Source organism: Balaenoptera physalus (genome assembly GCF_965194825.1).
Source record: "Balaenoptera physalus genome assembly, chromosome: 2".
Taxonomy (NCBI): domain Eukaryota; kingdom Metazoa; phylum Chordata; class Mammalia; order Artiodactyla; family Balaenopteridae; genus Balaenoptera; species Balaenoptera physalus.
In genome coordinates, this window is record NC_138883.1 from 98,669,685 (window position 1) to 98,697,649 (window position 27,965).

The 27,965-nt window shown below is 39.2% G+C and overlaps 2 long non-coding RNA genes across 2 annotated transcripts in view; one reads left to right on the plus strand and one right to left on the minus strand.

Annotated features, from left to right (window-relative positions):
• The window catches only part of LOC309654339, a 1,078,238-nt gene that overhangs the window by 358,543 nt on the left and 691,730 nt on the right, over positions 1 to 27,965 (plus strand). The window lies entirely within an intron of this gene.
• On the minus strand, positions 29 to 27,936 carry LOC309654382. The gene is made up of 2 exons (XR_014260208.1): positions 24,013 to 27,936; positions 29 to 15,099 (listed from the first exon to the last, which is right to left on the minus strand). It is a non-coding gene; the product is annotated as an uncharacterized lncRNA (long non-coding RNA).

The following is a 27,965-nucleotide window of genomic DNA, read 5'->3' on the forward strand; positions in this document are numbered from 1 at the left end:
AAAGATATCTTATTACTCTTTTTAAAAAATTAATTAATTAATTAATTAATTAATTTATGGCTGTGTTGGGTCTTCGTTTCTGTGCGAGGGCTTTCTCTAGTTGTGGCAAGCGGGGGCCACTCTTCATCGCGGTGCTCGGGCCTCTCACTATCGTGGCCTCTCTTGTTGTGGAGCACAGGCTCCAGACGCACAGGCTCAGTAATTGTGGCTCACGGGCCCAGCTGCTCCGCGGCATGTGGGATCCTCCCAGACCAGGGCTCGAACCTGTGTCCCCTGCACTGGCAGGCAGATTCTCAACCACTGCGCCACCAGGGAAGCCCCTACTTCTTTCTTTTTTATCATGGAGTTTTCTGCACTGAATATAGCTGTGTTTTGTTATTTAAACAAAATTTTATTTTTTCTTAATGCCAAATTCATGCATTACCAAAACAAACCTCATTTTCAGGGTTTATTATGGACTCACCAAGAACAGGGCATTCCACATAGTCAGTCTAACAGAGACAGTGCTTCCAAAGAAGGGGCCTCAAAGATGTTCAGCCCAACCCAGGATGGGAGAATTGGACAGAGCCTAAATCTTGGAGTGCTGCAGAGCTGAAAGTGAAGAGACCATTCCCCACATCTGTTTGTTTTCACCATCAGCTGGAATGAAATGTGTGCTCTGCAAACAAAGTACTTACTAAAGATCAAGCAGTCCGTATTTCTTACCACTAGTTTGCTTCTTTTTCTTCTCCCCTGCCCATTTGAATCTTAACCTTGTAACTAGCGGTATGATCTTGGAAATAACTGAACAATTCATCTAGGACTGCTTGCAAATTAAGATAAAATAACTAGAAAAGCTGTGGCTTTCTCTTAAAGACCAGAAACCAGGACAGTCATAATATTTTAAACTGTACATTAGGGCTTTGTATCCCTTTGTTCTTAAACTGTACAATCCCTTTAATCTGAGCGTTTCAAAGCCTTTATGAGACAGGCTTCCACTGCCTTCTACAGGGTACAGTGTGGTAAAGAGATGGTAATGAAGATCCTCATTTCTCAGATGCATTTGGTTGAGTTGGGGGTGAAAGTTTGTCTCTCACTCCCAGCTGTTTTATCTGCCTTATTTCACCAAAGCCATATTTTCACAGTGCTCCTAGACCAAATATTACGCTCAAGATAATTTCCAAGTCAGCCCTCTTGCATGTCTGTGCATGCAGGCAGTCATGAGGGTGATTCTGGGGGCACAGCACAGAGCAGAGAAAGTGGTGGTTTCCAACAGGGTGAGATGTTTAGGAATGTGAGAAAGACTCATATGACCCTAAATCCTTCCCTGATCAAGGGCTGAAATTCCATCCATTTCATCTCTTTGGTGTTGACCCCAATTAAAATATAACCAAACCCAGGAGAACTGTCATATATTTCAGTGTGAATGAATGGTCTAAGAGGACAAAATTGAGGGAGTAAGGACAGTGAGGAATGCGGTGGGGAAGGAATAGACAAAGAATGAGAGAACTCATTCTGGACACCAGCTGAAAGAAAAGATAGTGGGAAAGGCTTTGGAAACCTCTTTGGTGAAAGAGAATGTTACCTACTTTGGAATTTTACCCAAATAGACCTGAGGTCAATTGGCCCTGCCTTCATTGGCTGGCATAGCACTGTTGTGTGTTTCTCAAGCTGCTGCATGGGTCCTTTCAGAACATTCCTTTGGGCTGCTTTGTCCACTGATTTAACCCTTAGTTGGCAAAGTGATTTAGATGTGAAGTGCCTGGCTTAAACTCAGTTTTCTTTGCAAATGATTAAAGACATTGTAAAGAGCCGAGAAAGATTGGATAGCAGCACTCAAAAGGCCCTTGAATGATAGAGAAGCACTGTTATTTTGGCAGAGACTAGCGAAAGGCATTTGTGGTTGGGAGCTATTTGTAAATGGGGATTCACTGTGGACATTTCTGTAAGGCAGTCCTACAGCAGGGTGCATACTCTCTAGGCACCTCTCCCTTCCCCATCCTTCTCTCACTCTCCCTTTCCTTTGTTTATGTAGTGTGTACAATTCACAAAGCATAAACATTCATTATTTAATTTTAGCTACACAGCTTCCTTACAAAAATTTTGGAGAGATTTAGCAAACAAATAAACATAAACATCCCTTTTCTTTTTGCTTTGTTCCCCCCACAAAGAGACCTGATCTATCTGTTCAGAGCCAAATGGATGTAATTAGGTGAAGAATTGCTTTCTCTCTGTATCTGAGCAAATATGTTTTTCAGCGCACCAATTTCTCAAGGGCAGTGGGCTGGGACAATGAGTGACTACTGGGGGATGGCTGCTGACCTTCAGGCCAGGCCGACTTTAATTTGCAGAACACTGCTGGTCCCAGGAGGCTCTTCAGGCTGGGCCACACAATCAAACTGAACCAGCAGGCTGCTGCTGTCCAGCTGCACCCACTACCCTGCAGGACATGAAGATGCAGCTAACTAGACATTGCTGCTGCACAGACTTTGCAATCGTGAATTGGGAAGTTAAACACCATAAGATTTCAGCCCTTTATGCAGGAGCCAAAAAGCCTTACCTCAGTGGCGCCTCTTTCCAAATGCATTATTTAACAGGAGAGCCTCTGCAGATGTAGCACGTACATTCCAATTTTGATTGCACGTCCTGTATGCTCAATTCAAAAAGTGATGCTTTAAGTGAACTTGATAATTAGATCCCAATGATGCGAATGGCCTGAAAAATGAATACTGGTTTAAAAGAGTAAAGTCTATCTGGGGGATGCAACGTCTTTGACATTGGAGATTCCTGTCATCTCTAAATGAGCAAAATAACTGAATATCTCCCAGTTGATCTGATTATCACATCTGTCTTAATGACCAGGTTGGGCTGCCACATGAGCAGTCCAGTTGATTGCTGCACAGTTGATTGAAATGATGAAAAATAATAATAGCAGATTTACTGGGCAGGGGTGAATTCAGTTATGGCACCCAGATACCCGCTTTGTGTGTACACATGTCCTTGTGCATGTGGGTTTGTCTGAATGTGAAAGAATGTGGACTCTGGTGCTGAAATTTTGTTCTCAACTCAGGAACATTGAGGACAGACAGCAATTGAAGACAGTTATAGCTTGTGGGCCAATTTAAGCTATATAGCATTCAGGTAACATAACTGTCAGGGACAAAATACTATAATTGTTGCTATTACATATGGGTAGTTAGATTAAATGTCAATGAAATATTAACTACCACATGTTGTTAGATTGGAATTTGAGGGAGAGAATTCTCTTGGATGTACATTGTATATAGGAAATGACAAGAATGTAAATAAAAGTGCTGTGCACAGTTTTTGAATGAGCTGGTTGTCAGACCCAGTAACAATGACACTGTCTTTTGCACCTTGACAGTTTGTCCTTGTCTTTGTGAAGCACTTACTGCTCTTTAAAAAAAAAACATCTGTTTATGTGTCTGTCTTCCTACTAGACACTGAGATTCTTGGGGCCAAACTGTGTCTTATTTTTTTGTTCTTGATAATAATAGGAGCTAACAGAGTACCTGCTACCACTAGGCATCGTTCTGTAGCATCAACTCTCTTGACTCTCACAACAACCCTATTAGATGAGTACTGTTGTTAAGCCTATCATACAGATGAAGAAAATGAAGCACAGAGAGATTGAATAACTTGCTCACACTCTCAGAGCTTGTGAGTGGTGGATACAGGATTTGTATCCAGGCAGACCAGCTCCAGAGTTTGTGTTCTGAAATATGCTACTGACTTCTTATTCTTTGCAGTACTTGTACCTGCTAATAGTATTTGCTCAGTAAACGTTGCTGAATGAAGGTGTCTGCCAGCAAACCTTGGCCTATGTCTTTACAACTATAAAGATTAAGGAATAGGAAGAGTTGAGTAGTCTGATGTTCAGAATCAGGGTGTCTCACTCTTAGGGTTATGTGAACAGGCTGTGGAGAACAAGAATAAGTCTTCTGTTGGTACAAGCTCATAACACATGCCTTTACACTAAACGTGTTTGATAAAGCTTGGTTAATTTTTCCATTTTTTCCTGACTTTCTTACCTTTTACTTCACTTTTCAGAGATTTTATTGGCTTATAAAATATATATACAACAAAATTTAATTAAAATTATAATTACCCCACATATAAATATAATAGAAAATAAAGAGTGAGTAAAAGTTAGGGCACAAACATGCAGATCTTAGAGTTCTATATAAATATTATACTTGTTCACCGAAGTTGGTGCTAAGCTTCCTGGCAGCCAAGGTAAAATGATTTCTTCATCAGTTATGTGCTCTCATTGCACATGGAGAGAAAGTATTGAGAGTGGGGAGGATGGAGCATACTTGTTCCTTAGGGGAAACTAAACTTTTTCTTACTTTATGTCTCAAAGATAGTTCTCATCCTTGTCTACATATAGGAGTCACAGAGTGATTAAATAGATAATGTCCTTAATGACTTTCTGGAAAAAAAGTAATAGATTTCATAAACTTGCTTTTGGTACTGTGTCTTTTTAAATTGAAGTATAATTGACACATAACATTATATTAGTTTCAGGTGTACAACATAATGATTTGATATTTGTATATATTACAAAATGATCACCACAGTGAGTCTAGTTAACAACCATTATGACACAGTTACAAAAATGTTTTGCTTGTGATGAGAACCTTTAAGATCTCTTAGCAACTTTCAGATATACAATGTAGTATTATTAACCATAGTCACCATGCTACCCACACTTATTTATATTATAACTGGAAGTTTCTACCTTTTGACCTCCTTCACCCATTTCACCTCCCTACCCCCACCCTCTCACCTCTAGCAATCTCCAATCTGTTCTCTCTCTCTCTCTTGCTCTCTCTCTTAAGATTCCATATATAAGTGAGATCGTACAGTATGTCTTTCTCTGTCTGACTTATTTCACTATGCATAATGCCCTCAAGGTCCATCCATATTGTCACAGATGGCAAGATTTCAATCTTTTTTTAATGGCTGAATAATATTCCATTTTATATATACACACCACATTTTCTTTATCCATCCATCCATTGATGGATTCTTAGGTTGTTTGCATATCTTGGCTATTGTAAATGGTGCTGCAGTGAACATGGGGGTGCATATGTCTTTTCACATTAGCATTTTCATTTTCTCTGGATAAACACACAGAAGTAGAATTGCTGGATCATATGGTAGTTGTATTTTTAATTTTTTGAGGAACTTTCATACTGTTTTCCATAGCGGCTGCACCAATTTATATTCCCACCAGCAGTGCACAAGTGTTCCCTTTTCTCCACATCCTCACCTACAGAGTGTCTTTATTTAAGCAAAAGGCAAAGGCATAATTCAGTGAAAACTATTCTGTGAGAGGTTAAGAAGATAAGAAAGGTAACTTTGAAATTGTGTGATTTACCCAAGGATGCAATACTGAACAGCTAGATGGTGAGATGGATTATAATTCAGTGGAAGTGACACAATGCTAAAAGAGAAGTAAGTGTAATGTCTCATAATTGGGCTTGTTGTAAAAGTCCAGTGGTTAGAAGTTCACAGTTAGTTGCTTTGGCAGGAGCCAGGTGTGCATGTATTGTGAGTTGTTGGTGAAGAACAATTCATATGCTTAAAGATCATCTGAGCAGATGGTAGGTCTTTTTTCCATGAACAAAATGCTGACATGACTGGTAAGTCCTCTAATTCTACATGGTAGTGGTGTGATGATGACTTAGCCATGATTCTGATTGAAAGAAAAAATTAAATTATATATGGCCTCCCATGTTGAGCCTACATTGACACATACACTCTCTCCTTTTAACCAAAGACTTTATTTGGGCCTCATCTTATGGGGCTGCCTTTTCAGGGACAAATACAGTTTTTTAAATTAGGGAAGATACCTGCAAATATTTAACTTAGGTCTCATACTTTCCAGGGCCCTGAATTAAGCAATGATATCCCAAGAAACTATCTGGGGTGGGGTGGGGTGGGAGTGGGATGGAGAAAAAGAGTTCTGAGCTTGGAGCTAGATACAAATAAAATTTGAACTATTTTTGAGCAACCATTGCTTCTCTCTACAAGGGGCTGCTGGGGCATGATTGGTCCTGTCTGTCAATCATATTACACATATCCAGTGGGTTAGGTCTAAATTAAAGCCATTTAAAACTTAGTTCCAAGGAAAAAATAAAAGGTCACATCAGTTTGGCTCTCTCAATAGGAAAAATACCTGTGTTCTCTTAGAAACCTTTTTGCTTATGTTTAGTGATCTCAATCCTCTTCAGAGAAGGCCTGAGTGTTCCTTGGGGGATTCATATACAAAGGTTTTATTCTATTTTCCTTTTTTTTTGCATTTTGTCCTAAATCTTCCACTGCATTTAATTCTGGATCAGAATATATGTTTCCCAGGTCTAGTAGCATATGTATATTGCTTTCCTAAGTACTTTCTAAACTTTCATATGAAATGGGATAAAGCTTTGGGCTACTGACTCAGAATTTCTAGGGAGACATGAATGTTCTCTACACATTTCTTAGGGAGGCAGAAAGTAGAAAGCTCTCTGCAGAAAGCTGCTTAAACTCTTACCAGATGAGATCATTTCTCCTGCATTGATGCATTTGTATGTGCTCATGTGTCTAATTAATGTAAAGAATAGGAAGGTAGGTTGACTAAAGAAATAATTAACTTTCAGTGTCTCTGTACCTTGTTTCAAGCACTAAATTGGAGAAGGTCATCTTCACAAATGTGGAGGCAAGGTAACTGTGCCCTATTACATCTGCCTTATAGATGCTTGCAAAATTGGTTTGGATTCTGAAAAAGTGGCTTACTTGCAAATGATGTTCTCATGGGAAAGTGGACAACCAGAGAGGATCCTAAAATTTTGTGCGGAATATTTCCATTTGCCCTTCCAGATCAACTCTTGACCTTTCTTAACCCCGGATTTTGCTCCAAAATGTTGACCTCCATGGGCTGCATCCATCTGATTCTCTTGCGCTGTGGCTTCTGGCTGGATTTGGCTAATAAAGACACTGGCTGGAGAGGAGAGAGTGGGAAGAGAAAGGGAAAGGTTGGAGTATTACCCTGCTACCTCTGTCGAGACCATGGGTTGACAGTCCTTGTTTTTATTGAAATCCATATCTTCTATCAGGGAGGCATTCCAAAGCTACAGATACAACTTCTATTCTGGAAATGGCCCCCTCTCCTTGTTCCATCAGGCCTTGGTCTATTAATGGTCCATCCCGTGGGTGCTTTACCAATCCCTGATGGTTTCCCTTAAGCTGTACACACCCATGTAAATAGTCTTTTTATTGAATTCTTCCAGTTATCCCGTTTTGACTGATAAAGAAGTGGTGAGTCTCTCAGCAAGGTCAGAGCACCCAGGTGCTCCAGACACAGGGCAGAAGGGACTTCAGGATATTCCAGGACAACCAAAAGACAGAGTTGAGGTACAGCTTGCATGATGTCTATCAGATGAAACTTGGCAGGCATTAAAAGGCAGCTTTGGTGGTCAAAGCAAATCAACTGAAGCCCAGATACTTCTAAACAAACAAACACAAACAATTGGTTTGGTGGTGGGTACTGCATTAAACAAGGGTTGAGAGCTAGTGATAAATCTAGTTTGACTGCCCAGTTGTTCAGTCTTAACTCTAGCCAGAGAGAATAGACCATAGTTAATTCTGTTTAGTTTGCATTCAGATTTAGTCTAGTGAAATTTCCTCAGTAATTGAATTTAGCAAAATATAGTTTAGGGTGTTTGGGAGGGATGATGGAATTCTCTTTCAATAACGAGTTTATGTTTTAAGAAAATAAACTGTTAAATCAGACTCTTATTTTACTTTTATGGCATTTAAAAATATTTTTAAATTCATAAAGGAAATATAAAGGGACTTCAAGGGCTGGATAGTCAAAATTTCCCCAGGATTAGCGAAAGTCCTGGTATTGCTCTGCTAAAGTTTGTCCAAATAGACAAATTTTTAAAATGCTAATTTAGAGCAGCACTTTAAGATGTCATTGACAGATCTAAAGTCTCTTGTAATGGAATGTGGTTAACTGAAGCCATTATTTGGGTAATTTAATATGATTTTGAGGAGTTATTCTGAGAATTTAATTGAAATAATATTTTTGAATTGAATTTTAAAAAGTATTTCATTCACTCACTAACAGGGTATCATGAAAAACTGGATCCTTTAAAACTGGATTATGGGTATAATAATTAAAACTTTTAGCATTTCATCATACTAGTCTAAAAGAACATGAAGATTCTTCCTTGCACTGAACTGAAGTATAATAAGTAATAGTTAATATGAATATGAATAATACATCTGTCAGGCACAATGCTAAGCTCTTTATGCACACTAGCTTAAGCCCAGCAATCCTATGAAGTAGTTGTTATTCCCAGTTTACAGAAGAGAAATTGGAACTTAAATGTTAAGTAACTTGCAAAGACCTCACAGTCATAGATGACAGAGCTGGCTGGAGCCCAGCTCTTCTGCCCTACACAAGAGTGTCTACACTTCACCACTGTGTAGCTCTTTCTGTATGACCAGGACAAAAATCAACAGTCAAATTCCTGGGAGAGAATAATTTTCCCAGAATCTATTTTATGTTTCTCATAAAGCTGTTTTTCATGAGGAATCCTCTAATTCAGAGAGTATTTCAATTAGAATGACTGGAAGAATAGCTCAGAATTAGGACTCTCATCCTCATGTTTCATGTATTTTTCATTATTGCTTCATTCTAAAAATGAAAAAAGTCCTTTGAGAAAAAGAAGGGAAAAAATCAAGGGAAATTAAACACTCATGTATTTTGCATTCAGGCACTGGGGCTCACTAAAAAATGCATTTTGATGTGAGAAACAGATCAAGTCACATAAGGCTCACAGTCAAGCTTACAGTAGATCTGTATTTTTACATGCCTTCCTGCTTTGTCCATAGCATCATGTCAACTACATAACATCTTAAACTCTCAAGATATGGGGTAAATTGTGGTCTTTCTTGAATAACCATAATTGTAACTGATGCATAACTCAATCCATCACATGTGGCCTTCCTCTGTCCTGTGTCACCAATGTGCAGGGGGAGAGCTGGATGCCGTAGATGTGGTTGTCATGGAAACCAGCAGTTGTCCCTGAAAAGGCTTTGAAGTCAATACAAAGTTTCTGAGAAAGTACATGCAGTTCTGCTCGTAGAGATGTGATCATAAAGCCCTTGTTTTTCTCTCTGTCCCTCAAAACAAGAGTATCAAGTTCTTTCCCTGTTCACACCTTTTAGTAGGTTGATTGCCACAGAAACCCATATTCCCCAGGGAAACAGGTATATGTTTAAAATACATCAGGGAACAAATGGTATACATTCTTGTGGCTGGCAGATAAAAACATTTTGAAGAAAGGATTCTAGAAGGGGCAGTGGGAAAAACAGACTTTATTCTTGTCTCATTTTATAGACCCATCTCTGCCTTCAAAAAGGTATTCGTGAATGAAAAAGATGAACATTTTTGTAACCTGGGATCCTCTAAGAGGCTCTTAAGGGGCCTGGTTAGGAGCAAATGGATCTGGTCCCTTTCATCTACTTTGACTTCTCTTGTTCTGTTGTGAGTGTGAGGAGTTGTAAATGTACTAATAGCAAGAGGGCATGGTTCTGGGGGACTCAAGAAATAAGCTGCATCTTAATACAAATACACTTAGGGCTGGAGTGATATCTAAAAAGCTACCTTGGATAATAAAAACCTTTCATAGAGGGTTTTTAGGGAAAATACACAATATAGGAGGGAGCATATTACTTGTTTTCTTTTAAAAGTCCTCTTAAGAATCCATGATCAATGTCTATTTTAGTCCTGAAGTGGTCCGAGCCTTATAGAAACAGAGGGGAGGGGCAGTTAGCCTACCACCTCCTCAGGGCAACCTGACACTGGCAACCACGTTCCCTTTGGACGGTCAAGCAGACATAACCCTGGGCTTGGAGGAATGAGGACTCAATTTTCAGGCTCACTTCTGGTACCTTGTAGCTGTTCTGGTAGTGACTCATTTCTTTTTAAAAGACTGAGGGTCTCCATTGGTTAATTTGATATGGAAGTGGGGATATGCATGTTTCATGTCAGAGGGGCTCTTTCCAATTGATATTGGAAATGTGATAGATAAGTTCTCAAAAATGCTTCATGGCTGAAGGGAAGGGCACCTTTTCTCCCCACTTTCATATTCTCAGGGTATTAGTGAATAGTGGGATTTAGGAGGCTGGGGGTGGGGACGAGTTGGGAGGTTAACTCAGTAAAAGGAGGGAGCAATGTGATTCTGAGGATTGACTGTTTTAGAACTCTTCCTCAAACCTATCCATTCTCCATGTCTGCTCTCACTGTACCACCCAGGCCACCACTATCTCTTGCTTGGGCTACAGCAACAGTCTTTTAAGTCATCTCCCTAACCATACCCTTCCCTTTCTAAACAGTTCTCTTTATTGCAGACAAAGCAACCAAACATAAAACTCATAAATGCCTTCTCCTTGCATTTTGGAAAAAGTTTAGACTCTTTACCTGATCCTCTAGGCTCTAAATTACTTATCTTTCTAGTTTTGACTCTCATGGCTCACTTCCCTCTCTTTCCCCAGGTTTAAGGAAAAATAATTCTCCCTTGTTTTTGTATCATTTGACCCCTGAGGACACCTCTCAGTTTCTTAAACAGGTCATGCTTTCTTTTATCCCAGGACCCTGGTACATGCTGCTCCTTGTTTAGGAATGATCTTTCTTCCTTTGAACACCCACCCACATTCTGGTCCCAGTTAACCTAGCTGACCTATAGTCATCTTTCAGGGTTATGTTTAAATGGTAAGTCCTTAAAGACTACTCTCCAGGGTAGGCTAGGTCTGGCTGAATATCTACAGTTTTTTAAATTTCACCTAGGCTCTCCATATCATAGTCATAGTGACTAAGTTGTAAGGTTCAGCTTTCCCACTAGACTGAAAGCTTCTGAGGATAGGTACTATGTCTGTCTTGTTCCCTGCATCTGGAAAATCCTGAGGTGTGCAAAAAATGTTTGCAGACACTATGGCTTGCTTATCATGGTGGCAACATCTGTGATGTTTGTTCCCGATCTGTGTACCAGCCACTGGATTGGCCTTCTTTCTCTTTATCTCTTCTCTTGATATATATACTCCCAATTATAGGGCTTCCTTGGGGCACAATTACGCCTACGGCAAAGTTGGCAAAATTACACCTATGGCTCATTTTTTGATGAGCCGTGAAAAAATGGCTTCCCTACAACCATTGTGCATTGTTGATTTTTTGCGTCACCAGAAAAACTAGATAAAAAGCAAAAGACACAGTCAAATTTGCTATTTGGCATAGCGTAGGGGGAAAAACAACCTACTCTATTTAATTTACTGAATTTCTTCCTTAAGAGACAATCCCTGGATTCAGGCTATCCAGTTTGTGTAGACCCAGTGAGACAGGGATCAATATCTGGTTTCTGAGAGAGGAGACTTGTATGTACTGCAGATTCAAAACTAAAAATCCATACAGTCGGCTATGATTCAAGGCAGCTACTGCAGGGCTGTAGGTCACAAAAAAGAAGGAACGTTTTACCTGCACCAGTGTCCTGATTCTTTGTTGGAATGAAAAATGGAGGAGAAGGTGGCTTACTTCTGTATTCTCTTGTAAGTGGGAAATTGAAGAAAAGGGAAGTTACCCACGGAACATGTTTTATTAACTTCAGCCTGAACAGGAACCTAGTTTATTCATTCAAAGTCTTCCTGAACACCTGTTTTGTGTGTCCCACTGTTGCAACAAGACAGTGAAGATCACTTCTTGTGATTCAGCAGGGAAATGACACAGGCCATAAGGAACAGCTCATTAACAGGCAAGAACGGGGAGCCAGTCAGGTCCTGAGGGTGGAGCCATAGTCCCCACAGGGGGAGGCAGAGGTGAAGGAAGTTGGAGTCCGGTGAGCTGGGTGACTGGGAAGGATTGCTGGGTGAAGATGGTTTGGAGCTGGTCCTTAAAGGATGATGGCATCAGGTAGAGAGTAAAGGGAGGTTCCTCCGGGCAGGAGGAAGTCTGTGAATAAACACTCAGAGGGTGGAAGGGCTAAGGTAGGTCATATGAACAGGAACCACTTTTCCCTTCGGAAAATGAGAGTGTAGGTCCACGGCTGTTTCAGTAACCGTCAATCTGGATTCCCGTCCAGGCCAACTATAGATTCTGTCTCTACGCTCTCCCTTGAAGGGTCAGGCCCATGCAGAGATGTGAAGTGATGGTGAATTTTACAGTTCAGTCCTCTTTGCTTGCCTTCTCAGTCCTTTGATACCCACCACTCAAACCCCAGAAGCCTACCTCCTGTCAGTATGGGAAGTGCATCTGTCTTTTCCCTTCTGTAAAGATAATCTGCTCTCCTGCCCTTTATGAGAGTTTTTTTTTTTTTTTCCAGAAAAGGAATGGTGGGAGTTTGGCAGTGGGGGAAGGGGATGGATCCTTGCAGGGAAGAGACTGTTCCAACAGCAGGGGAATTAGGGAATTAGCAGTAATAACAGCCTAATTTGAGGACTTACTATACACAGCCAGGGTATGAATGATGTAATTTAATCATAACCTTTGAGTTAGTACTGTTATCCTCCCTTTTCCAAGGAGGAAACTGAGATCCAGAGGGTGATGTATCTTACCCGAAGTCACAAAACTGAAAAGGGCAGAAGTAGGACTTGACACCAGGTTTGCTTGATGCCAAAACCATGTACCTAACACGAAGCTCTACTGTTTTGGGAGCTCCTCACCCTCTCCTTTTTATTTTTCTTCCAATTTCTTAACTTTATATTTTAAAAATAAGATGCTCATTTTAGACAAGTTGGGAAGTCTGGAAAAGTATAAAGAAACAGAAAAAGTTTGTTATGATAAATCCTTTCCTCAGAGGCCATTTCTATTAAGATGTTGGCCTACATTTATCATTTATACTTTGTACAGTGTTTCATGTGGTTGAATTTATTCTAGTTCATATCAGTGTTTCCCTGTATACTTAGTCAACTTGAGTTTTAATAGTGGCAAATATTTTATTGCTTAGATGTGCCATAAATTTTCTTAATCATTCATCTTTTGTTGGAATTTTAGGATGTGTCCAGTTTTTTTTTTACTGTCATAAATAAGACTGAAATAAACATACACATGAACATACAAAATGTGCATACATTTTGATCTGTAATTCTGTCAAATAGATTCCAAGAAATGGTATTCCTGAATCAAAAAGAGATGGTCAACTTTTTAAGGTTCTTGACGGGCATTAAGTGAAATGTACTCCAGTACAACTTCTCCAATTTAAATTCCATCAATTTGGGAGACATTTTTTGTTAATCATTTTTCCCATGCAGAATACATGTCCATTTATTAAAAAAATGTCTGTCAGTAAGTGATATTCTTCCTGTAGGCACATTTTCTTGTTAATTTTTCTTTATACTCAAATGCTTTTCTTGATTTTATGAATGGGATTTTTTCTTTTTATTTTCTAACTGTTAATGCTGATATTTATCTTACTTTCTACTGTAGACTACTTTTTAGAAAATGTTGACAGAGAAGAAAAGGAGGTCTATGGAAATATTTGGAAATATACATTGGTAAATGAGGCCTCCCTGCAAATTAAGGAGGGTCTTTCCTTCCCCAAAACCAAAATGGGAGAAGCCAGTGGATGTTTGCAGTAGAGGGTAAGGAGCCAGTGAAGATGCTTGAAAAAGATTGATGACTCTATGATGATCATCCCTTAGGAATGGATAAAGGAAAAACTAGAAGCTGAGTGGTGGGAGGATTTGCCATAGGGGAAAGGGAGGCTCATTTTATCATGAGACTGGAGGAAAGGACTGGTGCAAAGACATATGGAGGTCAAGGGTTGGTGAGGAAGTAAGTGCTGGGTAGTTCCCATCTCAGCAATGTATATCAGTGGCTGAAAGGGTGGAGGAGATCTTGGGACTGGAAGTTGAAAAGTGTACAATAACCACTATGGGCGCTGTGATTAGGGACATCACAAGATTCCCTCATTTCAGTTTCCAGAAACTTGTATCAGATCATAGCTTGCCCAGTGCCATTTACTGCTGAGGGTCTGATCCCATAGCCGGCTACAACACAGTTGATTTTAATGAAAACAGAACGTGGAGACTGAACACAAGCCTGTATCCAAATGCTGCTGGATATCTGGAGGAAAATTGAAAAATTCATGCAACCATGAGAATGCTTTGAGTGACCAGATGTTAGGCAAGTTGAATATAACCTAAATTTGTCATTTTCCTTTTCTTTCAGAGCTAATGGTAGAGAAAAGAGGCTTCTTCAATTTCTCTGATCATGGTTCTTTCTGAGTTTTGTAAATCTTTTAATAAGGAAATAACAGATCAGTGTAAAAGCTTTCATTATTTGTGCTGAGTGTCAGCATCCAGCACCTCAATATTTAATCTGTATAATTTCTGTGAATGTTTTATTCATGCTCACCAGAAAGGTTATGAGGGCATTGTTAATTGCATAATTTTTCCTTTGTCCAAACATGTATACTTCTATTTGTTTCTGACCTAGAGAGGGACTTCATTCTTTCTTTCCTCTTTTTCCCCCTTTCTCCTTTTTTCCTTTTAGCTTTTCAGTTTGGGCTCATGTCTCAGAATTAAAATCTAGGGTCCAATAGGCGTCATTCATCTGTGAGATGAATTCTATATTTCATCTATTGATTCCATCGCGGGTGAACATTTGCAGGGTTTAGGCAAGCACTAGTTACTGTCCTAAATAGGACTTACATTATTCCTTCAATATAGGATGAAAATGGGGGGAAATATCTTCATCTTAACAACTTGGGGGAAAATGTTTCGTATATTAAGAGCTGCTATATGTAATACGTGTAGTTTTCTGATAAGTGAAATGAAAATAAGTTTTCTCCATGATATTGATCCATGGAATACATTTAATAGTTCTAAGCCCATTTGCCTTTGAATGATGCCTTGTGGGATGCAGATATTTTTCAAAACAGGGACATTTTATGATTGTAAATAACAAGTAGACATATTTTTTGTAGTGAGTTTGCCAGAAATCATGAAAAAGTTGTTAAAGGAAGATTGTGGCTCCATTATATCTCTGAGAAGAATCTTGACAGCCTCTGTCCCTGGAAGTATCTGTACCTCAGGGTGTCATTTTTTCTTTAACATCTTTATTGGAGCATAATTGCTTTACAATGGTGTGTTAGTTTCTGCTTTAAAACAAAGTGAATCAGCTATACATATGCATATATTCCCATATCTCTTCCCTCTTGCATCTCCTTCCCACCCTCCCAATGCCACCCCTCTAGGTGGTCACAGAGCACCGAGCTGATCTCCCTGTGCTATGCGGCTGCTTCCCACTAGCTATTGGTTTTACATTTGGTAGTGTATATATCTCAGTGCCGCTCTCTCACTTTGTCCCAGTTTACCCTTCCCCCTTCCCGTGTCCTCAAGTTCATTCTCTAGTAGGTCTGCATCTTTATTCTCATCCTGCCCCTAGGTTCTTCATGACCATTTTTTTTTTTTTAGATTCCATATATATGTTTTAGCATACGGTATTTGTTTTTCTCTTTCGGACTTACTTCACTCTGTATGACAGACACTGGGTCCATCCACCTTACTACAAATAACTCAATTTTGTTTCTTTTTATGGCTGAGTAGTATTCCATTGTATATATGTGCCACATCTTCTTTATCCATTCATCTATCGATGGACACTTAGGTTGCTTCTATGTCCTGGATATTGTAAATAGAGCTGCAATGAATATTGTGGTACATGACTCTTTTTTTTTTTTTTTTTTTTTAAATTTGAGAGACAGCTTTTTTTTTTTAATTGATTAATTAATTAATTAATTTTTGGCTGTGTTGGGTCTTCGTTTCTGTGCGAAGGCTTTCTCTAGTTGTGACAAGCGGGGGCCACTCTTCATCGCGGTGCGCGGGCCTCTCACTATCGCGGCCTCTCTTGTTGCGGAGCACAGGCTCCAGACGCGCACGCTCAGTAGTTGTGGCTCACAGGCCTAGTTGCTCCGTGGCATGTGGGATCTTCCCAGACCAGGGCTCGAACCCGTGTCCCCTGCATTAGCAGGCAGATTCTCAACCACTGCGCCACCAGGGAAGCCCACATGACTCTTTTTGAATTATGGTTTTCTCAGGGTATATGCCCAGTAATGGGATTGCTGGGTCGTATGGTAGTTCTATTTTTAGTTTTTTAAGGAACCTCCATGCTGTTCTCCATAGTGTCTGTATCAATTTACATTCTCAACAACAGTGCAAGAGGGTTCCCTTTCCTCCACACCCTCTCCAGCATTTATTGTTTGTAGATTTTTTGATGATGGCCATTCTGACTGGTGTAATGTGATTCCTCATTTTAGTTTTGATTTGCATTACTCTAAGGATTAGGGATGTTGAGCATCCTTTCATGTGTTTGTTGACAATCTGTATGTCTTCTTTGGAGAAGTGTCTGTTTAGATCTTCTGCCCTTTTTTTGATTGGGTTGTTTGTTTTTTTGATATTGAGCTGCATGAGCTGCTTGTAAATTTTGGAGATCAATCCTTTGTCAGTTGCTTCATTTGCAAATATTATGTCCCATTCTGAGGGTTGTCTTTTCGTCTTGTTTATGATTTCCTTTGCTGTGCAAAAGCTTTTAAGTTTCATTAGGTCCCATTTGTTTATTTTTGTTTTTATTTCCATTTCTTTAGGAGGTGGGTCAAAAAGGATCTTGCTGTGATTGATGTCATAGAGTGTTCTGCCTATGTTTTCCTCTAAGAGTTGGGTGTCTTATTTATATGGATACCTATTATTAGTAAGCTATCTACTAACCAACCGTCTTTTCATTGCAAAATCCGCTGGCCTTTGCTCAGTTCTTTCCTTAGTTTCTCTGTGCATTTTGCTTGAAGTCCATGCTATCTGTGACATTGCACTATTCTAACTTTATTCCTCCTTTTCTAATCATTTCTTTTCTGTCTCTTTGAATGGTTTCTTCTGTTCACTAAATGTGAGTGTTGCTCAAAGATCAGAGGTGGCCTTCTCCTTTTCCCCTTCTTAATTATCTGCCTCAGAGAGCTCCTTCATTCTCTTGGCCTCTTTCACCATCGCTAGATATTGATCTCAGGGTTCTTATTCCATACCTCTTGGGAATTTTCACTTGGATTTTCAAGCTCAACTTATCTAAAAGCTGTTGTATTCTTCAAACTGGTCTGCCTTCCTATGTTTCTCTTTCACTTATCCTTCTTTGCTCACCTAAACTTCAGTCTCTGCAGCCAACGCTGGTTTCTCTTTTTCCATGATCCATCTATATCTAACCAGTCACCTCCATAAATCCTCTCCAGTCTCTACCCTCCTTTCACTTTCCACTCTCATCACTTCTCAGAATCAGTTTTTAAGACCTCGCATTTGGATTGTTGCAGTAGCTATCATGTAACATATTGAGATAATAACATTTTCCTCACTGCTATAGGAGTTTTTCTTTCCCCATGACAAGGTGGCAGCCTAGCTTTTATGTTCTCTGCCTCTGGAAATTTTGTGAAGGGGGATGGATACAGCAAAAAGAGAAGTTTCCAGGCAGTACCCAACCAGGATTTTGTTTGCAAAAGCCTAAGCTCATTGAGGAGAATTGTTTTGGATTATTGCAGAAGGGTAGGGGAGATAGAGGTAAATGATTAAATTTGAGAGGTAGAAGTGAGCCAAGCTAAAGAGGAGGGAGGGTTGTTAGAGGATTCCTTTTGAGACAAAGAAGAATGTGGAGTTTGGTGAGTTCCTTGAAGTCAAGAACACTACTGTGTTCCCTTTAGTGGAGTTGCTGGGACCTCTGATGAGTAAGGCTGGGGTGATGGATGGGCCAAACCTTAAAAGCTATTGCTCTGGGACCAGCAGGCATTAAAATGTCCCAGTGTCCATTATTGCTGCCTTCTAGGAACTATACAGACTTAGACAGTGAGCTTATCAGTTATAACACGACATTCTGAAGATTGGAAAAACCTTCTCTAAGTGCTTTGTATAGCATAGGGCACCCCAGGACTCTATCTTGACTTTAGGAGGAAGATGTTAACTAAGGTATAAGCTCAGCTGCTATAATGCAGAGACCTCAAAATACAGAGGCTCAAACAAATTAGAAAAAATTTTTTTTCTGTTATAATAAATAGTCTGGAAGTAAATGAGTTGTTCAAGTCTGGTAAGGAGCTCTGTACTATGAGGACATTTAGAAGTCCATATTCCTTCCATTTTATTACCTCACCATCTTTTAGAACAGGATATTAAAATCTTATGCCATGGCGCTTTTGGGAAATCTGGTGAAGTGTATGTGCTCTGTCTCAAAAAAAAATGGTTTTAGATGTATAAAAAATATGTAGAAAGATTACAAAGGAAGTAAATTATCATAAAATGCAATTATAAAAATATTAGAAAAGACAAGTTTGAAAAGACCTAATGCATATGCTTATTCATTATTAACAAGAACCAGTGGGGTGTCCAGTAAGTACTTTAGTTTCAAAATATTGATGAGCATAAATCGATGCTCAATAATATGATGAGCATATTATTTCATGGTATCTGAATAAATGTAGTGTGCTATGGAAATATCTATGGTTTCTGATGGTGACAAGGTCACAGATTCTGTGAATACTACTGTAGTTTGTTACCTACATTCATAATTAAAGAAAATACTGAATTTCAATTAAAGGTTATTGAAAATAAAGATGTAACTTCCCATCCAAATTCCTGGACCTTCTGAATTCCTTCCATGGGCCCTTTGAAGATCTGTCAACCCCAGGTTAAGGACCTTGTCCTGGAGTGTTGAAGCTGGCTCATCTCCATGTCTATGATCCAGCCCTAACAAAAAGGAAAAAGAGAAGTCCAGGGCAAGGGACCTTGTCTTTATGGAGACGAAGTTGTGCTCATCACTCTCACATTGCACTGGCTTGAGCCTAGTTTATAACCACACCTAGCTTCAAGAAAAACTGTTAGGGGGTCTGTAATCAGGTGACCATGTACCCAGCTAAAACTGAGGAGTTTTTTTAGTAAACAGAAGAAGGAGGGAAAAGATAAATACTTAGTACCCACTACAGGAATATAGGACTCCCAAAAGTATGCCTGAAATTCAGTTTCCTACCAGCCAGGCTCAGAAGAGATTGTGTGATTTAGAGAGGATTATTGTGAGGATTAACTATAGCATGTTCAAGTGGCTGGTAAAGAGTAAGTGCTCAATAAATATTCACTAAAACTGACTTGCTTGTGACCAGTGTCTGTTAGAGGAATAATGAACTATTGGAGATAATATACTGGACTTCTGGGGATGAGAAGGGGTCAAAGAGATTTATGTTTAAATTAATTCATTCATTTTTTCATTCAACAAATATACACTGAGCTCAGATTATATGCCAGATATTGTTCTAGTTGCCAGAGAAATGAGAGTGAGCAGTATAAAGTTCTTGCTCACAGGAGTCTTTCATTTATTCAGGGGAAATAGAATAATAGCTAAACAAGCAAATCACATATTGGGGGCAAAGGATACAAAAAGAGATAGGGTAAAGGTTATGGTGAAATGCTGCGATAGGCAGAATTATAAGATGGTCCCCAAGATTCCTGCCTCTGGTTACAGTGTATAATAACTCCTTACCCACACCCCCAACTTAGGTGTGATGGAACCTATGAATATGATGGAGTACCACTTGGATAATTAGATTATGTTCTATGGCAAAGGAGGACACATTTTAAAGATGTAATTAAGGTCCCAAATCAGTTGATTTTGAGTTATCAGAAAGGAGATTATCCTGTATGGGACTGACTTAATCAGGTAAAAACACTTAAAAGAGGAGCTTGGCCCTACCAGAGGTTAGGAAGAAATTCTCAGACTGGCCTTGAAGAAGAACTGCCTATGGAAGGACCACATGCCAAGAAACTGAGGGTAGTCTCTTAGAGCTGAGAGCAGCCTCCAGCTGTCAGCTAGTAAGAAAATAGGAATCTCAGCCATAGAGCCACAAGGAAATGAATTGAAAGTGATTTCTTTTGCAGTTAAACTTTCTGATGAGGATGTAGCCCAGCCAAACTTGATTGCAGCCTTGAGAGAGTAAGCTGTGCCCACACTCCTGACCCACAGAAACTGTGAGAAAATTAATGCATGTTGTTTTAAGCCACTAGTTTGTGGTAATTGTTACACAGCATAAAAAATTAATACAAATACTATTTTTAATGGGATGGTTAGGAAAGGCCTCTCTGATAAGGTGAGTTTGCTTGATTGATTGATTGAAGACTTGAAGGAAGTGAGGAGTGAACTGTAAGGATATTTGAAGGAAGAACAGAGGAGTGACCATTCTTGCCAGTGTGTGGAGAACAGTCCAGGGAGGGACACGAGTGGAGGAGGAGACACCAGTTAGGTTGAGAGAAGATGGGCACTTAGACTAGGATATTGTGGTGGAGGGCATCAGATTATGGACATATTTCAAAGGTAGAACCAACAAAATTTGCTAAAGGATTAGATTTGGAGTGTGAGAGGAAGGGGATTCAAAGGAAAGCTCCTGAATGCACTTGCCATTTACTGCAATGAGAAGACTGGGGTAAAACTGGGATGAGGTGGGGAGAAGCAGGCTTTAGGGAGAAGGCAAGAGTTTGGTTTTGCATATGTGAAGTTTGAGATGTCATCCAAATCAATTTGTCAAGGGGGCAGTTGTACATATAAGTTTGGAGTTCAGGAGAGAGGTTGGGGATGAAGATAAAATAGGAAGTTCTAGCATATAGATGCTATTTAAACTGAGACTGGAAGAGATGCCCCAAGAGAGAAAATTCGTGGAATATTGTGTCTGAAACTCACCATAAGAGATTATCAATTTATAGATGTAAAAACTCCAGCCCAAAGAGGTAAAGTGACATTAGGCCTGTACCTAAGGAACAGAACTAGTTACTAGCAGAGCTTAACTAAAACCTAGGCTTCTTAATTCCCAGCTCAGAGATTCTTTTTACCAAAGATCACAGATTTCTTTTTTTTTTTTTTTTGCTTTTCTAGAATATTTCCTACACTTGGAAAAGAGCTATGCAAAGTAAACAAGGCTTGGCTCTTTTCCATTCATGGGGTTACAAGTCCCAGACCCAGACCTCTGAGGGATCCTCCCTAACCTTGGTTGTCACCCCACAAGATGCTGATTAGATTTGATGGCTGTGAGAGGCTGGGTCTCGTGTAACAAATGAAAATGTATTCAGTGATGTCTATAAACCTCACCCCATCAAATTAATAATGAAAAGCCTCCCATCAAAGCCTTCCTTGTGCTCAGTAGCCTGTGGCACATTTGGACTCATCAATAGATGTTCAACAATATTACAACTTGTTTAAATCTTGGTAAAGTAGTGTTATGTACTATTGTTATTGACTTTCCTTTTCTAATTACCACCCAAAGGTGACAGATGTTACAGCTCTAATGACTGCATTCTTGGAGAAGGAATGACTTTGGGTCTCAACTCATTGTGTCTGAGCTGTTCTGAAGGAGGAGAACCCCCTGGTTGAAAGCAGGTCAGCTTTAGTAAGGCCATAATATTGAGGCCCAGGTGATGTCTGAGACTATTCACAGAGGGATCTCTGGGACTGGTTTGAAAACAGAACTTTTGGAGTCTTTGTGTGAATGTGAGGCATGGTCACTGCAGGAATCCTCAGGCATGTATAGCTAGCTGTAGCCAGATTCTATGACAGTCCACAACCCAGGTGGGCACATAACTTTGTTCATTATTTTCCCTGTAACTCAGCTTAATATCTTTTTCGAGCCTCCATTTTGCTGTTTGGCAGAAATATAATCCCCCTCCCTTGTTTTGTGATGGGGTCTAAGATTTTTTTTGGCATAGTTATGTGGTCCCTGGGCATGGCAGGATTGCCTGTGGACTTCGATACTGTTCAACACATTTATCTGCTGAGATATCCATATTTTAATCTGGTTCACTGACATTGAACCACATGATGCCCATGAGATTTTCTTTTTTTCTTTCATGTCTCCTTCAAGCCTAGAGGCTCTCTGCTACTCCTATGTGTTGTTACTATTCTACTCATGTTTGCTGTCCTGGAGCACAGAGATCTCTTTGAGGCTCCCTAAAGTGTTGGCTGCTTGGACTCATTATGATTCCTCCCCTCTCTGCTCCCTGAGCTCTGTTAGGGCTCTGGCTCTAGCAGGGACCAACATTAAATTTCATTACCTTCTCTTCCTCTGGGGAAACCTTTTATGGTCTCTCTCGGAAGCCCCCACACTCCTCAGATCCCACTTCTCTCCAACATTGTTTTTCATGCCCAAAGTCCTTCCTCTCCAGCTCCCTGCAAGTTTAGGTTTTTAGAGTTTAGAGTTAGGAAAACCCCTTTTTATAAAATTTACTCTGAGACAATAAACATAGAACAGTTCAGTTGCTTGTTTTTGTGGAGGGGTTGGTGGGATAAGGGAGAAAAAAAACATAAAACTAGTCACACCACAAAAGAATACTACTGGAAGCTAGACTTCCTTTTCCATTTCTGGATCCCTGGACAGCATTCTGATAACTGGACACTATTTCTTGTGCAGGATGGTAGGGGCTATAGTTAGTCACTTAGAAGTAGACAAAAGTATTTCAAGAAGATAGTGCTTCTTTAGAAACTTCCCTAATTCTTTCATTGTATATTTGTATTTTAAAAATTTGGTAATGATTGAACAGATCAGGTAATGGCTTCTTTTCTCAGATTCTCATCGTGCTTTCTTTTTTTAAAAAAAATTTTGTTGGAGGGACTTCCCTGGTGGTGCAGTGGTTAAGAATCGCCTGCCAATGCAGGGCACCTGGGTTTGATCCCTGGTCTGGGAAGGTCCCACATGCCGCAGAGCAGCTAAGCCCATTCGCCACAACTACTGAGCCTGTGCTCTAGAGCCTGTGAGCCACAACTGCTGAGCCCACGTGCTGCAACTACTGAAGCCCTCTAGCTCTAGGGCCTGTGCTCTGCAATGAGAGAAGCCGCCACAATGAGAAGCCCGTGCACCGCAACGAAGAGTAGCCCCCGCTCGCTTCAACTAGAGAAAGCCCGCGGGCAGCAACGAAGACCCAATGCAGCCAAAAATGAATAAAATTAAAAAAAAATTTTTTTTTTGTTGGATTACAATTGATTTACAATGTTGTGTTAGTTTCTGGTGTACAGCTAAGTAAATCAGTTTATACATATACATATATCCACTCTTTTTATTTTAAGATTCTTTTCCTTTATAGGCCATTACAGAGTACTGAGTAGAGTTCCCTGTGCTATATACAGCAGGTTCTTATTAGTTATCTATTTAATATATAGCAGTGTATATATGTTAATCCCAGTCTCCCAATTTATCCTTCCCTGCCTTATCCCCTGGTAATCATAAGTTAGTTTTCTACATCCATGACTCTAATTCTGTTTTGTAAATAAGTTCATTTGTACCCCCTTTTTTTTTAGATTGCACATATAAGCAATATCATATGACATTTGTCTTTCTGTGTCTTACTACACTCAGTATGACAATCTCTAGGTCCATCCATGTTGCTGCAAATGGTATTATTTTGTTCTTTTTTATGGCTGAGTAATATTCTATTGTATATATGTACCACATCTTCTTTATTCATTCCTCTGTTGATGGACATTTAGGTTGCTTCCATGTCTCGGCTATTGTAAATAGTGCTGCAGTGAACATTGGGGTGCATGTATCTTTTTGAATTATGGTTTTCTCCAGTCATTGTGCTTTATTTTCTATTATCTTTTATTATTTCTATTAACTTCTTTTACAAGAGAGTTGGGTTCTTGAAGGGCAGGATCTGTTTATCCAATTTATCTCTGTATATCCAGTGTAATGTATACTACGTAAGAGGTACTCAATAAATTTTTTGAATGATCAATTGTTTGGGTCCCAAGAAAAGAAAATTTGGAAAGTAAGTTCATTGGTATGGAGGACTATAATTTTAGAAGTGTCATCTATTCAGTCATTTTATTTACTTTATAATTCATCAAATATTTATGACACACCTATAATATTTCAGGACCTGTGTTAGATCTTTGAGTTAAAAAAATTAGCAAGACATGTCCAGTCTTTGAGGATTTCACATTTATTAACCTATATCTTTTTTTTTTTTAACATCTTTATTGGAGTATAATTGCTTTACAATGGTGTGTTAGTTTCTGCTTTATAACAAAGTGAATCAGCTATACATATACATATATCCCCATATCTCTTCCCTCTTGCATCTCGCTCCCTCCCACCCTCCCTATCCCACCCCTCTAGGTGGTCACAAAGCACAGAGCTGATCTCCCTGTGCTATGCGGCTGCTTCCCACTAGCTTATTAACCTATATCTTAACTGACATTTTCAGCTGCATAGAATTCATTCTAAGTATGTACCATAGTTTAACAACTATCATGTACACACGTAGGTACTTCCTCATCTCTAGCTATTTCAAACAATGCTGAAATTAATAACCATGTGTAAATATCACTTAATACAAGTACATGTATATGTGTAGAATAACTTGCCAAATTGCCCTTCATAGAATACCCCCATCAGTAATATATGACAATTTACATCTGCTTTTAAATGTTCCAACCTTGGTTTCTGCTAACCATTATTCTAGGATCTTTAATTTGTTTACCCTCAGATTCAGAAATATTTTCTTCTTCCATTCTCAGGCCTTACTCTTAACAGAAACCCTAAATTCTAAGGAGTGGACTGCTATTTCCCAAAGTGTGTTCTGTGGAATACAAGTTCTACAAGATATTATAGAGTCTAATGGTCACATAAATACCACATAGCATGTTTGCCTCTTGTAGAGTTACAATGCACTTTAGAATGATAAAGAAATTGTTTAACTGTGTTTGATCCCAGTGTTTCCCAGACTTATTTGGGAATCACTTTTTAAACCTATTAACATCTCTTATAACACATACACATATGTGTGTGCATATGCACATGCATGTATGCATGTATATACACACACACTTTGAGGAACCTTGGAAGGAATATTAACATTGATGCCCTACTCGAAAAGTCCTCAGATGTCCTCAGAAAGGACCCTCATTCTTTTCTGGAGATAATTTCTGAGGTTCTGATAGGCTAAGAATTCTCCTTATTTCCTTGCTTTGAGTGGTTCTAATTCACTTGTAGACATATTCATGATTTCCTTGTTTGTTGACAAGCGTGGCCACCCATTTGGTAGAGCTGAGAATACTTAAAAGAAGTTTCTAGTGTGGATAAACTAGAAACTACCTGACTACCTGTTTCATTTCCCAGCTTCAGAGTTGGTAGTTGCTGTTGCATTTCCTTCTCATGAGACTCTACTTAGACTCATGTAATCTTAGTAGCGGAATAAAGTGAAAATAAAGTAAATGTAGTTTCATGGTACAGAAATCTTACAGGATGCTTTAGTACAAAAAGGGTTCTGTGGTCTAATATGTTCAAAGAGCACTGTATAAGAGTGAAGAAAGTCAGAAAGAGAAAAGCAAATACCATATGCTAACACATATATATGGAATTTAAAAAAAAAGTTCTGATGAACCTAGGGGCAGGACAGGAATAAAGATGTAGACGTAGAGAATGGACTTGAGGACATGGGGAGGGGGAAGGGTAAGCTGGGATTAAGTGAGAGAGTAGCATTGACATATATACACTACCAAATGTAAAATAGATAGCTAGTGGGAAGCAGCTGCATAGTACAGGGAGATCAGCTTGGTGCTTTGTGACCACCTAGAGGGGTGGGATAGGGAAGGTGGGAGGGAGATGCAAGAGAGAGGGGATATGGGGATATATGTATACATATAGCTGATTCACTTTGTTATACAGCAGAAACTAACACAACGTTGTAAAGCAATTTTACTCCAATAAAGATATTACAATAAATAAATAAATAAAATGGTGATCTAGCAAAAAAAAAAATGAGTTATACAGCTGAAATAATACAAAATTTAGTAGGCATTTTAGTGTATAGCAAAAATCCTATGTGATGATGTGTTATCCAACTGTTGGCCTGGACCTCTCTCTACCTCGGTTTCCTCATCTGTAAATTTATTATTATATCAATAAAAGTCATACCAGAGAAAAAAACAAGACAAAACAAAACAAAAAAACCCAAAGAGCACCGTATAGCATATCCCAGTTTTGGAGATTCACAGTGTATTAATAACTGAGAAATGTTGCAGCAAATTAACTTTATTTAAGCTAGCATTTTCTAAACTTATTGGACCATCAAACCTATTTTGTCATGTTAACATTTTATTGGCCTGAGATTCTATAGAATATTCCAGAGGAACTATTGACCAAACAACCTTATATTTCGAGGATAAGATAAAAACTCAGAGAAGTGAGGCTACTTACCCAAATTTACCAAACTCAATCTTCTTGAGTTTGAATTCAGTTATGCCTAACTTTTTTTCTTTTTTCAAAGCTTCCTACTATGAAGAAACATGTCAAAGTGGTTAGGAAAAGTCTAATTTAAACATGCAGGCTGATATTTATATGACTGAGTTGCCCGAACGATTGTTTGTGTAATCAGGGATGCAGTTCCAAATGTCATCATTTTAAATTCACTTGAATCCAATTGCCTTTTCAACCAAAGCTTAGTTTTGCTTACATATTTGCTTTTATAGGTTTAAGCCCTATTATTTCAGACAATGACTATACTGTTATTGTCCTTTTCATAGATGCTGGCTTTCTATGATACTTGCAACTTGGTTTAAATTTGTATTTATTCCACCTCTATTTAAAAATTATCTTGGTCCTTAAGTTCCACTAAACTTCTGCCCCAATTTTTGTAGGAGAAAATAAAATTGCCCAGTTTTTTTCTATCATTAATCTCTCTGTCCAGATATTCATCCTTTACTTCATCCATCAACAGACTTTATGAACACAGGTGCTAGGCACTGAGCTAAATATCACAGCTGACACAAGGGCTAATATATATATCAGCCATCCCTCGGTACCCACTGAGGATTGATTGGTTCCAGGATCCCCGAGGATACCAAAATCCAAAGACCTCAAGTCCCATATATAAAATAGTGAAGTACAGTCAGCCCTCCATATCCATGGATGCTGAACCTGTAGATCTGGAACCCTGACTACACATAGTTTCTGACCTAGAACAGCTGACGTTCTAGCTAAGAAATATGAATACCTCTGGCTGAGGCTCAGCATGGTAAAGGAGTAGGCTCCTGTGGATGGCTGCATAGAGAGTGCCTGCACAACTCCAGGGGGCACCAACTATACAGATGATGCCTATGGTGGTTGCCTGTGGAGTTGTGCCACACAGAGGCCCTGTACTAGGGGCCTGGTATTAGGACACTATTCTAGCACCTATATATTGGGGATTTTGGCCCAGGAAATCATTTGTGGGTGGAGTTAGATTGGGAAAATAGTTTCTGTTCTGAGCACCAGAATCCTGCACATTGGGAGTCACCATTTATTAAGGCAACTTCAAGCTAGGGAGATATACTGGCTTCAGGGTCAGCTTTGAAATGTGTCTCTGAACTTGAATTTCACCTGTGACCTGGATCAACTCATGAATTATTTGGACAGTAAGCTTGGAAGTACAAAAACTTTTTCTGGGCTGGAATCAACTCACTGAGTGAAACAAGAAAAAAGATCAGAGCTAGAAATCAATAACAAAAATGAAACTAGAAAATTCCCAAATATTTAGAAAGTTAAGGCGTATGCTTCTAAGTAATAACCCACGGGTTTAAGAAGAAATCATGATGGAAGTTTGAAAATATTTTGAACTGAATGACTTTGAAAATTTTACACACCCAAACTTGTGGGATATTAGCCTATGCTTTGCTTATTGGGAAATTTATAGCCTTAAGTGCATATGTTAGAAAAGGTGTGAGGCTGAAATCAATGAGTTAAGCATCCATCTTAAGAAGTTGGGAAATAACAGCAAATTAAACCAAAGAAAGCGGTAGGAATGACATAATAAGATAAGCATAGAAAGTAATGAAGAGGAAGACAACAAAAAAACAAACATACAATAGAGAGGATCAACATGGGCAAAAGTTGGTTTTAGAAGAGGTTAATAAAACTGAGAAGTCCCTGGTGAGGCAGAGAGGA